The sequence below is a fragment of the Periplaneta americana genome, chromosome 15, assembly GCF_040183065.1.
Source record: "Periplaneta americana isolate PAMFEO1 chromosome 15, P.americana_PAMFEO1_priV1, whole genome shotgun sequence".
Lineage (NCBI taxonomy): Eukaryota > Metazoa > Arthropoda > Insecta > Blattodea > Blattidae > Periplaneta > Periplaneta americana.
This window is the reverse complement of record NC_091131.1, coordinates 121495240-121506409: the sequence shown is the minus strand read 5'-3', so window position 1 is coordinate 121506409 and position 11170 is coordinate 121495240. Positions and strand designations below refer to the sequence as shown.

At 34.8% G+C, this 11170-nt stretch overlaps 1 protein-coding gene across 3 annotated transcripts in view; it reads left to right on the top strand.

Moving 5' to 3' along the window:
- The first annotated feature begins 314 nt into the window (after positions 1–314).
- Positions 315–11170, top strand: part of 14-3-3zeta (tyrosine 3-monooxygenase/tryptophan 5-monooxygenase activation protein zeta) — a 160487-nt gene continuing 149631 nt past the window's right edge. For 2 of the 3 annotated variants that reach the window (XM_069848086.1, XM_069848083.1), the window contains exon 1: positions 315–452. The gene's annotated coding sequence lies outside the window, so the exon portion shown is untranslated. Of the gene's footprint in view, positions 453–504; positions 644–11170 lie in introns of those variants that run through there. The other variant, XM_069848085.1, reaches the window with a different exon arrangement.

The following is an 11170-nucleotide window of genomic DNA, read 5'->3' as shown; positions in this document are numbered from 1 at the left end:
TTCGCGGCGGCACCGCTAAGAGCGCTGTACAAGACAACTTGGCCATTCTATAATCTCTCTTCTAACTCGTTGGCTGTGACGTCATGGTATGTCGACATCCCATCTAGCTCCTTGAGTATTCACTACTTTCCGAACACATATCATTGGAACAACATAGAATCAATTTTTATAAATATTAATCTTTCTATATACAAATATGGTAAGGGTTTTGTATTAATTGTTTTAGTTTATAACAGTAAATTGTATTTATATAGGTTAATAATGTTACAGCATATTGTCAAATGTTGGTCTATTATAGTTGTTTTGACTAGTATGGTACTTCTAATTCCGCTGATGTAACCCCCTCTTTTGAGCCGAGGAATCCGTCGGGGACTGGAAGATTATAATAGTGTGTAGATAATTGTGACTGTAGTTCCAAGGACTTAGTTCCTACAAGGTTATTTTTATAAATCGTAAGTAAAAACAGAAATGCATGACAGAATGGTTTTATTTATTTTGGTGTAATTAATAGTGATTGAGTGGCTGTGAAAAAGTAATCTTGGTACGGGTTCGTCTGTGTGTGACGCATTGAAGGAGTGCCCTCTGCAGAATCGCCATTTTGTCAAATTACCGGCTACGAAATAGCAACTTTTATATTGACGTGGTAAATATTTATGATTTTCAATATATAATCATGTAGTTATAATGCTTTTCAGTTATGGCTAGTGTATGAAAGAAGAATGCAAAGATACAGGATGTGACTAATGACTTCACGTGAGTTTAATCGACCTTCGTTTGTTTCAGAATCTTTGATCTGTTGCCGTCAAAGGTTAAGAATTGTATGACTTTGACTTCTTTGAGTTAGGAAATTAACAGGAGAAATATGTATTTATTTTCAGATTTATGAATGCAACTTACGGTTAAATAATGAACACATTTTTAGGGAAGGGTGTGTTGTAAGAATGACGCCGAAATTTTTTCCCTCCCGTTTTTTCATTTTTCGTCATTATTAATTGCATGTTTGATACGCTAGCTAGAGGTATTTTGTCAAAAAAAGAAAACTGGTAATGCATAACGCTTTCGGTAGAATAAAAGCAAGTCGAAATACCGGCACTATCATCTTTGTATGTGATGCAATATACCTCATGATTGTGAGTAAAGCTTTTGATACTTCTCATTTTGCTTTGTTCTGTTGCTGTAAGATACAATTTCAGGTAGAGTAATGCAGCTATTTTGAAATTGTGAACTATTTTGGTAGGAATTAGTCACTGTGCAACTTTCCAATGAGAAGTAGCTAGGCCTAAGTAGGTCTAATGAATAAATTTACCAGTTTGACTGTCATTACCCAGTGTTCTCCTTCGGTATAGGTAGCCTCACTGCCTTCTTGGTAACCTACGCCAAACTTGTGTAATTTTGCAGTACTTTTATTAATTAAAAGCACTCAGTCATTGGGTATGAACTGTACGGTAATGTATTTGTAAAAGATAATACTAAAAAAATTAAATTATGAATATAATAGCACAGTATGAGGTAATTTAGTAGAAAATGGATCATCGATCTGTGACAGGTTAGGTTTGGTTTGTTCAGGTTTTTGGTATGCTTACCACAAAACTTATAATATGCAAAGCAAATCAAAATCCTCAACAAATCAAACCTAACCTGTCACTGATCCTCGATGTAATTGATGTCCGTCATATTGGCCAACATTTTCTACCGAATTACCCAATATGATGTGTATACTCTCAAAAGACTTTTAAAGAATACGTCCTTTTCCATTTGAGTTTAGAAATTGTCAATGGTCTTGAAAATGTTCTATTTTACTAAGGCAGATACAAAGTTAGGGAAGTGTGATTTATCTGTTATAGCGGTTACGTGGGGGAACTGCGCGTTTTTAATTTCCAAGAATGTAAATATATTTGTATCTTAACGTGGTAAAGCTATAGTAAAGAAATACCGCTACCGGTAATGTCTACGTATTGGTACGTAAAATGTTGTATTACCTCTACCTGGATTGCTTTTTCCTGCCCCATCCCTCTCCTGTTTCGTCTTGGCACAATTTTCAGATAATTATATCTACGTATGAATGTAGTTATTAAATGCAATAGGGCGGGGCCATCGTAAAGTTACAGGCCTTACACCAGCACCCGTGACGTCACAACAGATGTGCTATCTCTCGCACTCGGCTAGGGTAATTCTTATACCGATGCGATTGTTTAAATATTTTAAATAATATGATAAAAATGAAGCAACAGAGCTCCAGGTACCGGATCTTTATTTAAACACTTTCAAAGCTAATTTTAATACAACATAATAAGTACTTCAAATATAATAAAACTCAAATGACTTAGGCCTACACACCTGATGTTTATTGGCGGCTGTGGGAGACTCGTGCCGTATGTGTCGTTACTTTGCGTTCGTTTGGGTACACAGTGTTATTAATTATTTTTGGATTCATTTCCCAAACTGGGTGGTCTCCAAATATGGCAGACCTTAACAGTTATTAACTCTATACCACTATAGCCTAGTACATTTGTCATATAAATCAATTCCCATTTTTTCGACTTTCATTTCGAAAAGGTTTATAAAATGCAGATATACTTAAGTATATTTACAGAGTTCAAAATCTGGACGGTGTAAAGCACGAATCCACTTTTCTATTCTTCCTTTGTCGCAAGGAAAAGCAAATGTTGATACAGGTCTTCCCTTACTTGTACGGCAATTAGATGCACAACCTGATACATTATACATTTTTGTAAATTACAGCCTATATCACTAACAAAAATAAGTAACAGTAACTGAATGTATAATGTTATGAAAGTTCAAATCTTTCACATAACCTAAAAATGCTTGCTGCCTTCGTAACAGCAAGCTACATCACAAACAATAATGCGACACCAGTACAAACGTTGCAACACAAAAAATATGTTTTATTAATGGTTTACAAATACTTTTATTTTTAGAAACGTTGAGAAACCGTTCAACACTAGAAGAACCAACTGGTCATTTTGACCAATTTTGATATTTAATTTATTTGTATCTCCTCCGTGTATTGGTTCATAAAGTTCGTTCTTTGAGAGTTTTATTGAATTTGCTCTCTTTAGGTCCCCTGAAAATTTCAAGTCTCAAACGTTATTATTTATGGGCGTAACAAGTATTGTACAGCTACCTAGAAAGACCAACACAGATCATTTTAACTGTTTGCACTCTTTTCATGCAGCTTCAAGCTACAAATATTGTTCTTTTATGATAATCTTTCGCCGTCTAACAATGAACTCAATAGCCTACATTGTCGCCATGTGGCAAGTTTATGGAATGTATGTGGTAAGTCTTTCTTATTAGCGAAAATATGACGTAGACTGGTTGATTCAGTGATACTCAAAACAAACGAACGACAATAGGGAATTTATAGCCACTTTCCTGTGACATTACGAAACAGGCAATATATTTTGGATGACAGCGGCGATTCTTTTGACAACTGTGTGAAGTATTTCATTAGTCTATCTCAAGATTTCTATTCTCCATTTACTGTAGTTCTTTTGCAAACATGGCAAAAAAAGGATGTGAAAGATGAACTAATGGCACAAAAGATGAACAATGAAGAATTCTGCATTATTTAGAAAAATTGTCAGAAACAGATATGGAGAGAGAATATCCAGTTAGTGTTTGTGATGAAGATGAGAATGAGACTGGTGATTCTAATTATATCTCGCAAGATTGTATATCCCAGCAGTGTCCAGGAAACCAGGTAGGAAGACCTGTCAGATTGGAAGGTATCATAGCAGAAATAAGACACGCATGTCTGTGCAAAGTGTTACAAATTTTTGTGTGGCCAATGTTCTGAAAGAATCTTGTATGTGTGTAAGATGTGATTATAATAAGTAATAAGCAATAGATGATAGATACATTCAGAAAACACAATATAATATTTCCAAATATTTAATGTAAAAATGAGTGAACATGAATAAGTTAATTCATTACACATGATGTTAAGAACAGAATTGAATCTGAGAAATTGTAGAATTGATATGCTAGTAGTTATATACAGTTAATAAACAAATTTCTTCATCTAAGAATAACAATTTTTCCTTAGAAGAAGATTGTATACCGGCCTCAAATTATGTTCTGAAATTAACTCTCAACTCTTTAATTACAGTCACTAAGTCTGTAGTAAGATAGGTATTTAAAATAAAAGTTTCTAATAAGAGAAAAATTTACGATAAAACATAGGGGTCAAAATGACCGATGCTGGTCGTACTAAATATTTTAAAAGTTCTGGTCCTCATAGTGTTAATGCTTGCTTTTAAATCACAATCACATCATAATACAAACTCCTATGCTTCTATGTTCACCAAAAAAGCACACCTCGTGTGATGATGTACAAGCTGAACTGTCAACGTAATCAGGATGGAACTTCACAACGGCTGCGAATAGGATCATTTTACAGTAAGGGTTATGTTAGTCACATGGACATTCAGAATGTTATGTAACTTATCTAAAACCAATACAAATATTCACGTCCTGGTTTTTTTTTTTACTCCTGAAAACCTGCAACTAATTCCATTTACTGAATAAACAATAAAATGCAGTGTTAGTTACGGGATCAATGAATGATATGCTATGAAGATCATTTTCAGTTCTCTAAATCACAGTATTCATAATAAAGACAGGATTGAGATCTTAATATGTAAAAGTACTGTCATTGCAGAACAAAATAAGGCGTCATTCATTAATTTATTACTCTTTGTTAAAGTATTAGGGAGGGGGGAAAGTGGAATGAGGTAATATTAGTCAAGGGACATATTTGTCCACCAGTGTAAATGAAACCACCATATGATCTGTATATGTATATTTACTGAATGAAAAAGACAACGTAGAGCTAATTGTTTAATTTGTTATATCTAATGAAAATTCAAATTTATTGTGACCACAGTTATTTCGTATGGGGACAGATACTTTCTTAACTGTGTTTGCATCAATCGTCTTTATAATCTGGAAGACAGAATATTTGTTTTTTGCTCGGTCTGTCACTATAGTATGTAGCAAATAACTTAAAGTTTCCCCTCTTATTACATTTTTGTGATTTGACCACAAAACAAATAATTAGTCATTTGCACTTATTAGGGCTGCTATTAGACTACACGACTAGTTAAGAAATGAGCTGCAAGTTATGTTGGTTTGATTTCAAACTTAACTGTACCTAAACTCACTTGAACATCCTCAATTTTTATATTTTGAAGTTCAGTTTGTATCTTTTCAATGAATACTGAATTTTGTGCAAATTCAAGAACACAGGAGACTGCCTAAGTCTGATGTAATGGAGTGTCCGTGTACCTTGAACCATTCTTATTTCCATACTTTTCCATTCCTTTGAAATGCTTCCGTTCCCTTTTGTATGGTTTCTACAGGTTATTCATTTATTCATAGTTTTCTGCCCAAAAGCAGGTCTTTCACTGCAAACCTAGCATTCTCCAATCTTTCCTACTTTCTGCCTTCCTCTTAGTCTCCACATATGATCCATATTATCTTAATGTATCCAGATACTTTGTACTACAATGTTGGATTCCAAATCTCCACCAGCCACTGCAACAAATTATTCTGCAGTATTTACTACAGCTTGCCCTATCAAAATTTTCAGCCATACCTTCCTTTTCTCTTCTGCATCAACTTCATTTCATGCTCTCTTGCCATGTGCAATCTCAAGCAGCTTCAGTCTGCTGGGAAGCCTTAATTACCTTCATGATGTATATCGTTGGATTGCTTAGGGCCACAATCAAACGTTACCAAAACATAATCATACATATAGGCTGAATTCAGTTTTTTTTTTATTATATTTCTCACTGACATTTTATTTAAGGTATCTGTCCTGTGACTTAATAATCTAGTAACCTACATGAATTTTCAAAATGATTTCATATTTATAAATTTAAACTCACCTGAATACCAATTCAGCACCAAGCAGCCATGTTGAAAGCCTATCATTGAATGCAGTTTTGCCACCATGGGCAACTCGTAAAGTTAAAATTTTAAAATGATAGTTACGGGACACATGGCTCAGATGTAAATTTAACATTTTAAAATGTTGGTTACAGGACACATGGCTATTGGCAAAAATAGAAGATAATTTGTAATAGTGTTTAGACGTTCAGATACATTTCGTATTATTCTATACCCTATAGTCATTATGCCAAATTATATTGCTTGTGACTTGGAAAAAAAAAAAGTAAGTTACTGTATGTCCTATGATTAACAGTGAAATTGACTACTATAAATTAATCATGAAGAAAGTGGCGAACCTAAAGAAAACAGCTGTTATGATTCACGTATCTTTAAATTACATGAAATAGGCTTTCAAGTGTTATAACAAGCACCCATAAGATAAAGTTCCCCCCCCCCCCCCCACTGCGTAGTGATCACTTACTGTGAAAGGTGTTTTAATTTTTTTTTACATAAAACAGTTCCAAATGCTCAAACTACAGGCCTAGGCCTAGACTGAAACTTCAGTACGTACATTGAGTTAAGTCTTTCTTTCTTTCTTCAATGGTATTTACAAGTAACACCGTCTACTTTGTCATATAGGTATGAGGAGAATACATTCAGTGTAACATTTTTGTACATTTTGTTGCAAAGCTACCATGAAGAGAAGGAAGGTTTTTTAAATGCTTCTAGTATATAATATGCTTATAAGCATAGGCCTATAAGAGGTTAGGATATTTTCTCCAGGTAATTGAAAATTAATGTTACTTTGTACTAGATGGTTTTATGATCTTGTACAATAAAGTTGTCATCAGCTTGTACGTCGAGTGATAAAGTGAAATCTGTCATTAACAGAATTATTCTGTACCACACTCTCCATTTAATAAAGGTTATGTTAAAAAAAAAGACACATTTTACATACCTGTTGTGCTGGAGTTGCAAATTATCCTTATATGATATCTCTTGCTTTGAAGAACTGTTCACAACTCACATAATTACACTAACATTTGTTTAACTTTATTAATCTACATTGCTTAAAAATTATACAAGTGCTATTATGTACTCTATTATTTAAAATAATTAAGAATGGATTTTTGAATGTAGTTTGTGGTTGTGCAAACACGGATTTCTGCCAACATTCTTGCGTTTCTGAGGGTTTCAAAAAGTTCACAATGATTCTGCGTCAGTGCAGAATTTTCCAGTCTTTCAAATGCTGCATAGCATTGCGATAGGTTTTCACCATCGATTCTTGTAACGGTTTTTCTTCCCTTTGTGCATCATCGGGTTCCTCATCTCCGTCATTTATGGATTGAGCCTCCTGCTAATTTATGATAAACTGATAAAAGTCATTTAAATCAGCTTCTGTGGCAACATTCTGATAAATATTAACATAGTCTTTTGTGATATTTGTGAAGTTAGCCTTGTTCAAGACAACCTGCAAATTTTCGGTATCATTGCAAGTGGTTTCATTGGACTCAGCACCATTCATTGTCATTTCTTAGCAATTTCATAAAATCATAAAATAAGGGAAGTTCTACAGAAAATTAAAAGTGGTTAAAAACTGTCATGTGGGTACTTAAATGAAAACTAAAAACATGAAGTTTTTAAATAAGACAATCATATAAGTGAAATTTATCTCTTTTTTTGTGCAATTTGTTCACAAATTTGAAGATTTTTAAGTAAGCAATAAAATCTTTATTCTTAGAGTTTTTTCATTGTAATATTTAGAGCTGCTAACTAGAGCAGTTGTGTAAAGTATGTCATTCTGAAGTTCAGACTTCAGAGCATATACTGTAAGAAAGAATTTTTTGAAAAGGTATGTTAAACTTTATTATATTAATATATTACTTTTATATAACATTGTCGCACCCGTAATGCAAAAATTTATATATCTTTAATTAATTTAATTTCTGTTGTTAGGTTTTTCCATATACTTTATAAAAGTAACCTAAAACATGTAGTTAATTAACCTATAAACTCGAAATAAAGAGGTGTCTTCTTTTTTATATTAAATAACACATTACGGGTGGGACATTATAGTAAATTATAAGTGGGTCAAGACGAGATGTATTGATATTGCACAGTTCGTTGTGTTTTTATGCAAGCTGATTGAGAATCATTTGATTGACATTATTATTTCCATAAATCCATTCATTATGATCTCTAACGATATTTTCTCTAGATATCTTTAGCATCACTGAACCAAGAAAGGGTGGTGAAATTTCGAGAGAAATTAAAAGCAAATCCTGAATCTTATGGTGCACATCTTGCCAGAGAGAGAAAATGAGAAATCCAAGTTGCAAGCAATATCATGTTAAAAAAGAAGAGACTGTCTGACGTGGAGAGTAAAAGGAAATACAGGGAGAAATTGAACCAAATTCTTAAAACACTTGAAACAAATCTATATATACAGAGTGGACTATTTAAGTTGATACTGTACAATATCTTCAAAACTAAGCGTTGTAGAAATGTCTTGAATAAAAGTTGCTTGATATTACGGGGGAAATTAAATGCCATTTCTCGTGTTTTATTTGGAGGATGTTGTGATGGTTATTTTAGGGTCAATTTAATTTTTTTAAAATAGGAACCTACATTTTTTATGTTGTTTTCTCATTCCTCATAAAAAACTAAACAACTTTTGTATGAAGCACTTTGCGATTGTTCTTACACCAACGTAAATGACAAAAATTATGAATGTCTGTGTACAAAGAGCGCAATGAATGGTTGGACCCATTCGAAACAGTCCAGCATCCAGCGAGGTGGCAGTGAGACATTGTGTCCGTTGTTTTGTTTACTTTTCATGGTAGGACCGTTTCCTTGTATCTGTCATTAGTGTACTTGCAGCCGCCTTCGAGTCCAGTAAGACGTTAACATGAAAGTTTGCAAACTCCAAATTTTCATGCTTATGCTTACGTGATTTGCAAACAGAACACAATCGTGGAGCGCTGAAGTATACAGCAGAATATGAGGAAATGGCGTCGTTGTTATGTTTCCATGGTTACCGAGTATGTTTGCTGTTATGTTTATGTTCCCATCGTGAATGATGGTATGACTTCTTGATTTTACTGTAACATTAAGTTAACGCTTATGTTATGTTTAATTTTCATTGTGAATGAGCCTTAACATTTGAAGCGTACTCATTTGTCTGTGGGTTGAAATGGACCTACTTTCTCAACAAGAAAAAGTGGAAATGATTCTCATTGCCTCCTCGCCTACTGTGATGCTGGACTGTTTCTTCTTCGAATGGGTCCAACCATTAGTTCTGTATCCGTACAAAAAAAATATTCAATACCTGGTTGGCCTCCTTTTCATTTTTATAACCTCTGCTAATCGTTCAGACATACTTTGCACCAATTTTCTTGTAAACCTTGCACATGTTTTGCCATTCTTCCTGAAGCCTCTCCTTAAGATGTTGTTTTGATTTTATTGGAGTTTTCCTCATTTGTTTTTCCAACCTGTCCCATAAATGTCTGAAGACTGCGGAGGAGGATGGAGTACCTTTGGGCAGTGGTACAGAACCAGAGTTGTACAATATAGGTCATGAATCCCCATTTTTTCCGCGCTTTGTTGTAGATTATCCTTCAGTAGTTGAAGATGTGAATACTTGTCCATTTTTCCGTCAATGAACACTAGATTGCCAACTCTGCTTGCAGACATACACCCCCATATCATTACACTGCTGCCACCGTGCTGAACTGTTGCTTGCATATTTTGCTTGCTAAACTCTTCATTGGGTCTTCGCCATACTGTAATCTTGCCATCTGATCCGCTGATATTAAATTTACTCTCGTCTGAAAAGATAACTCGATTCCACAAATCCTGATCCTTTTCTAGATACTCTTTTGCGAACAGTAGTCTTTTACGCTTGTTTCTTTTGTTGATGTAGGGCTTGTTCCTTGCCACCCGACCATGAAAATTGTTTCTCCTGAGAACTTTTCTAATAGTCTCGGGATGGACTTGTCTCCCTAATTCTTCATTGACCTGAGAAGCAATTCTTGGAGCACTTAATCTAGGATTTTTTTTTTTTTTTTTTTACCTTCCGTATTATTAATGCTTCTTCTCACATGGAAAATGTCCTTGGACGTTCTGAGTGAGGATACGATTCAAGCCTGTCTTCATCTCGGAACCGTTTAACAATATCTGCCACTGTGCTCTTCATCTGTAGTATATCGGCTATGTGTTGGTAGGATTTCCCCCTTGCATGGTGGAAGACCACTAACTGACGCTGCTCGAACATAGTCTTTTTCTCTATGCCCCCATTTGTTTCTATCCACTACACAATACTGATCTACTGAAGGCACACACTGCTACTGGCTGTTCGTGTATCTGACTACATTATTCTGTAGATTGCAGACAACATACCTGCGGTCTCTGATTGATGTCCGAAAAATTATGTTGATGTCATATTATGACGTGTACGGGTTCGAACCCCACTACTGCTTCCTAATCAAAGTATAAATATACATTAAACCCATTGTGTACAATCTTTGAAAAGTAAACTTTCCAACAGATCACTTAAAATTCTTTATTTGTACTTTTTATACATGTGACCGTACTATTTAGTAATAAATGGGCATTGTCCGAATCATTTAGTGATTCACTGTAGGTCTGGACTGCATGATGGTCATATCATACGCTGAATTCCAACTTCGTTCAGGTACTCGGTAACACATCTAGCAACATGGGATCGAGCATTGTCGTGTATTTGTTTCTGATGAAGGAAGCAAAAGGCATCATACAATCTATTAGAATCTCCTCACTGTATGGGGGGGACTGTGAGACATTCTTCATACAGACTAAGTCTGTACAAGCTTTCATAGAAATCTCTGCCCAGACCATGAATGACCCTCCTCCAAACAGAATTCTGGACTTGAAAGTAAAGAGAAATTGTGTTCTCCTGGTCTCCTCCAGACTTTCTCCTTTCCATCTTCATATTTAAGGCAGAATCTGGACTCATCAGTAAATGTTCTGTACATCAGTGTTGCAACCTTGTCCTCATGGTCATGAGCAAATAAATTCGAAGTGCGATGTTCTCTCGAGAGATGCGACTCTGTGGGAGGTTTTCTGAACTGCAGATTTGCCTCTAGTAACTGTTGTACTGTGCTTTAATTTGACATACCTGCTGCAGATGATTCCTTGCTTCCACAACTGTTATATGGGGAGCATGGAAGATTTGCAACATTAAAACACTGCCATTACACACACATGTACATTTTTA